The sequence below is a fragment of the Leptinotarsa decemlineata genome, unplaced genomic scaffold, assembly GCF_025532065.1.
Source record: "Leptinotarsa decemlineata unplaced genomic scaffold, Ldec_3_MD MMD2_tig00004307_RagTag_RagTag, whole genome shotgun sequence".
Classification (NCBI taxonomy): Eukaryota; Metazoa; Arthropoda; class Insecta; order Coleoptera; family Chrysomelidae; genus Leptinotarsa; species Leptinotarsa decemlineata.
Window position 1 is genome coordinate 17,143,007 of NW_027412606.1, and position 5,734 is coordinate 17,148,740.

General features: G+C 32.7%; 1 long non-coding RNA gene across 3 annotated transcripts; it reads left to right on the forward strand.

The window, feature by feature from the left end:
- Positions 1-2,223: 2,223 nt before the first annotated feature.
- On the forward strand, positions 2,224-5,286 carry LOC141483950 (uncharacterized). 3 transcript variants are annotated; one of them, XR_012466385.1, is made up of 4 exons: positions 2,224-2,496; positions 3,781-3,884; positions 4,194-4,269; positions 4,946-5,286. It is a non-coding gene; the product is annotated as an uncharacterized lncRNA (long non-coding RNA). The 3 variants fall into 3 exon arrangements; XR_012466384.1 differs by lacking the exon at positions 2,224-2,496 and adding an exon at positions 3,100-3,724 and having other exon boundaries at positions 3,766-3,884; XR_012466383.1 differs by lacking the exon at positions 2,224-2,496 and adding an exon at positions 3,100-3,724.
- The last annotated feature ends 448 nt before the right edge of the window (positions 5,287-5,734 follow it).

Below are 5,734 nucleotides of genomic sequence, written 5' to 3' on the forward strand. Positions count from 1 at the left end.
GAATACTTGTTCTGGAACTCTAATGCATTTCGATTTTTTATATGTTGTACCGAAAAAGGCGAGCCCACAGAACCAAAAATCAGCACCTTCATTTCATAGGTGCTAGGTTCTTCATTGGAATTATTTCTCCAGAGAAATCGTTGTCCAGCACGATCTTCTTTTCTGATAACCATTCTGTGGAACATATCTCGAATATCTGCTGAGAAAGCTACATTTTTCTCTCTGTATTTAAAATAACTACAACAAGAGAATTCAATAAATCAGGTCCTCTCAATAAAAAATCATTCAAACATTTTCCTTCCACCTTGGCAGCCGCATCAAAGACGAACCTCAATTTGCCGGGTTTATTTTCATTTACGACTTCGAAATGTGGCAAATACCATACCTCACTTGATTCTTCATTTCCTCCTATCACTTTCTCTGCATAGTCTTTCTCTAAATATTCTTCTATTTTCTGTTTGTTGGTCATAGCGAATTCCAAATCTCTAGTCATTCTTCTTTCAAGATACTGAAGTCTTTGAAAAGCTTTATAGTTATTTTCTGGTAAAGTTGAACTATCATCTCTCCATAACAAACCAGTTTCCCAACGGTCTCCATCCCCTTCTTGAAACTGATTCTATTATTTGAACTGCTTTTTTGTCTTTCGAATTCATTGATCTATCTTCAGAAATTTCGACGCCAAATGACTCCGTGGAAAAATAATTCTTGATTTCTTCATGTAATTTCTCATCACAGTTCATCTGATTATGGAAAATATGAAGAACAGTATTGCTATCTTGTCTACCTCTGAATTCTCTCAAATTTCCATGAGCTATCCATCCCAATTTAGTTTTTGATAACGCTGGCGAGTTCTTAGGACCTTCAATTACTTCTCGAGTAGTGATTAGATCCCAGTTATCTTGTCCTATCAACAATTGCGGTTTTGCTTGAGCCATACTAGCAAAATCTATATATGCCAGATGGCTCCATTTTTCTTTTAATCTTTTTCCATTAACCGTTTGCCTAGAAAGATCCATGTCTTTCACTGTATATGCATTTTCCATCTGATAAAATGTAGTCCTATTTTTGTCAGCTATTCCAAAACTTACTTTTTTTGAAAATAATCTCTTGCAAGTGTCTTCGTGGGTCCACTTCAAACCTAACTCTGTTTCTTCGCCAACGAGGTTCATCTTGTCTGTCAAATCTTAATCAAGAAGAGTTACCGTTGAAGCTTCGTGAAATAATGCATAAATTTCAAGTTCATTCTGAGAAAATATTATTATAACCGGAGCGATGTTCAATAAAATTTCGGTACTGAATGATTTTGTGGTATGAGCAACTATTTGTAGACTAACAGTATCATTTTTCTCCTTATTTTTATCAAATGCGTCATTATGAAGACTTTTATGATGTATTTTTTCACAGTTGCTTACCCCACATTTCTTTTTGTTACGACAAAATTTTATTTTGTGAGATGTTCCCAAACAAGAAAAACATATACCATTACTTTTTACGAAATCCCATTTTTTGTCTATCGAGAGATCCAAAAAAGTTTTGCATTTATCTATTATCTGTTTCTCTTCACACATGATACATTTGCGAACTGAAGTACTCTTCTCTTGAGAAGTAACAAGAGTTGTTTTGAATCTCTCTTTATGAGGCTGATTTTGAAAGAACTTACCAGATGCCTGATTTGTAGTAGGCTTACCCACATTCATAAATTGAGCGTAGCTTGCTGCTTCCGACTTTCTACACAGCCACTTTTTAAATTCTCGTAAAGTGCTCTTACCATTATTCTCAAGTACTTTTTCACCCCATGAAAGCTGCATGTTGTAGGGTAACTTTTGTAGAATTTCCTCCAGAATTTGAGGGCAATCCAAATAGTTCTGCATGTTTATCGTTTCTAGGGTAACCACCATCTTCCGCAAAATGTGTTAGAGACCTGAAATCATTATTTTTCATTATAGGAAAGTTCTTGGCCTTATTGACCAGACTTTTCACAATCAAATCTGCTCGACCGTATCTACTAATCAAAATGTCGATAATCGGTTTGATTGATGAAATAGATAACAACAATCCCTCCACTGATCGTCTAGCATCCCCTTCCAAAGCTTTCCTCAACCTACACATATTTTCTCCATTTGTTAAACCCAATAAGTTAGTTGTTGAAAGAAATTGTTGATAAAAACTTGTCCATTCAATAGTTTCTCCAGAAAAAATTGGTAAATTTTTGTCATTTGATTGTCTCGCCAACAACTGCCTAATTTCTGCACCTGAAGCTTCTTCATTTTTTCTATAATGTGTATGTCTTGCCCCTGTATTATTTTCGAACGAAGCCCTTGTACTATTATGAGTATTGTCAATTTGACTTTTGTGGAACGACCTCTTACCTGTCATATTCTTGACGTCCGTATTCTGCAACCAATTACGCACTCTCACTTCAGAATCAACAGAAGAAATCTCGTCATCTTTTGAATGATGTGAATTTCTGAACGAAATGTTGTCACCTTCCGAACGGTATGTATTACTTACTCCCAAATCAAATTTCTCACTTAGTCTAGCGTTTTCTAATGCCAACCTATTTTCAATCATTTGCTTTTCCATTTCGAACTGTTTAGACATTAATATAGCCATTTTTTCGTCAGCTTTTACCTGGGCTCCCATGAGTTTTCTTATATAAATACTTGCATTGGATCTCACAGATAAAGATACTGAAACCAATTTAGACTGTGCACCATCATTTCTACTGCTTCTACTGGACGAGACTACAGATAACTTGTCTTCTGTGGCATCGCGTTCAGCATTGTCAACTTTCCTAACTTCGCTGATGGTGACATCCTTTTTGTGACTCTCGCTTTTTGCTTTGGCAGTCTTGCTACGTGTTTCCATTTTGTCGTTCTCTAGGCTGAAGGACCAGCACAATGTTTATATTCAGCTAGAAATGTGCGCTATTATTATATCCGGCTCGAAAGACCAGCACAATGTTTATATTCACCTAGAAATGTGCGCTATTAGTATATCCGCTCGAAGACCGGCAAAATGTTTCTGAAAATACTGCTATAAATGAAACGCAAACTTTTTCTTTTTTCTTCAAAAAGCGTTTTTTATTCTTCTTATAATAATAATAATAATTTTAATAATAAACAAATAATAATACAAATAAACACCAACACAGAACATCGCGAAAGCAGAGCTTGTATGCGATGAAACTGCCAAAATTTTCGATTAAAAAAATATACGTATTTTATGAAATAAACTATAGCAACAAACAAAAAAGAAATACAGAAGAAATAATCTAGACAGTAAATAAAACTTTTGTATGTAGTAGTTAATAAAAATAATAATAAACAAAAAGAACTACAAACCATTGCAAACAACAGGATTTGCCAATACAAAAAAAAGAACAACATACTATGTTACTAGGACGTCAGGCTCTTAGTAACAAATTAATTTGATGTCGTTCGTCCAAAACGAATTTTTTAATTAATTTTTTAAATTTTTTAAAATGTTCTGCCTGTCGAATGGACTCCGAAAGTATATTATAGGCTCGACTAGCTGAATGCAAATGACTTCGATGACCAATTGTTTTGAGTGTCAGTTCTGTTTTGATCAATTTTTTTACTTTATTTCTAGTGTTATGTACGTGGTCTATATAATCGTGACGTTTATGTTTATATTGAAAATACACTAACTGTATGTAGTACAACTGACTAATATCAAATATTTTAGCCTCTTGATAAAGAAGGTTGTAGGATACAACATGCCTCTTTTAAATATTATTTTTAGGAATCTTTTTTGTAGAGTCTCAAGTTTGGACAAATGACAGTTTGCGGCTCCACCCCATCCCAATATTCCGTAATTTAGCCTAGATTCAACCAGAGAGTAATATACAATCTTTATCACAGGTAAGTCTAAGTATCGGTTCAGAAATTTTATTTTATATAGCATAGGCCTTAATGTTTTAATTACATTTTGTATATTATATTCCATTTCATAGTATCGTCAATTGTTATACCTAAATATTTTATATATCTAAATCTATTTATTTCTATTATTTTATTGTTGACATGAAACTGTACAACATTTAAATCTGGTAAACCATTTTCATAACAACTAAATGGAAAAAAGCACGTTTTTGAGTAATTAACAGTTAATAAATTATAATCAAACCAGTCTATAATGTGAATAAAATCTTGATTAATTTTTTGTTGTAGGTCAGCCCATGACTCACTCTGATAAAAAACAGCCGTGTCATCTGCAAAACTAATAATGGAACCTTCAGTATTCAAGGTAAGTAAATGATTAATATAAATGGTGAACAGAGTAGGCCCTAGAACCGTACCTTGCGGCACACCATATGTTATTGAATTTTCTTCACTTAATTTATCATTTATTTTGACTTTTTGCTTTCTTCCAGCTAAATAGCTTACCATCAAATTATAAACACTGCCCCTGAAACCTAAATCCTGTAAAGTTTCCAACATCCTATTATGAGACACTGTGTCAAATGCCTTTGCAACATCCAAGAAAATGCATAACGATTTTTTGTTTGTATCTAGTGATTTATAAATTTTGCTTGTCAGAAAAGAGATTGCATCTTGTGTTGACCTATCTTCCCTGAACCCAAATTGATGTTCTGATATCAAATTGTATTTATTTAAGTATTTTGTAATACGAATTTTCAAAATTTTTTCAAATATTTTTGCAAAGTTAGAAATCAGGGAGATAGGTCTATAATTGGAAACTTCAGTTTTACTTCCTTTTTTATGTAATGGGACTACAATTGATAATTTAAAACAAGAAGGGTATACACCTTTATAAATAATATTGTTTATTAAATAACACAGTGGTGTTGCAATCTCATTTGCAATTTCCTTCAAACATTCTGCGGTAATTTCGTCGTAACCCGGTGATTTTTTGTTTTTTAAAGATTTTATGGTGTTAATAACTTCTTCTTCTGTTGCAGGTTCCAAGAAAATTGAATGGGGTAGTGATTTGTAAGAATGTTTACAATTTGAAGTCCGCGGTATTTTATTAGCAAGTTCTGGTCCTACATTGGAAAAATAGTTATTGAATTCCGTAGCTATTTCAAAAGAATCAGTGATAGAGTTTCCTTGAACATTATGTATTTCTGTTATACTGTTATTTGTTTCTGTTTTGCCTGTGAGTTCATTTACAGTGTTCCACAGAATTTTTGAATTATGTTTAGATGCATCAATTTTATTTTGGTAGTAGTTACGTTTGGCTGTTCTGATCAGTGTTGTCAAATTGTTTTTATAATTAATAAATTCATGTTTTTTAAATAAATCATTTGGGTTTTTCTTATGTTCTTTATAAAGTGTGTCTTTCTTGTTTAGAGATTTTACCAGACCATTTGTAATCCACTGTTTTCGATGTTTGTTTTTGGCATTTATTTTAATTTTTTGAGTATTAGTATCTATATTTGTTTTCACTACTTTCGTAAGAGTTTCAGCTAATTTATTTGTATCTTGAATATCATAGAATGTAGTCCAGTCATAATGCTTTAAAGAATGTTTTAAGTTATTATAACTTATAGTTTTCGTAAACAAACTTTGAATTTGCTGTCTCGAATAGTCTTTCCCAATGCCACCCTGTTGCAAATGTAGAATTGTCGATGAATGATCAGTGAGTGCAGACTTATAAATACAGGGGGCACACAAATTATTGGATAATTCATAATTTTTACTTCTTACAAAAATATGATCTAAGCAAGTTCCTGAAGCATCTCTTGTTA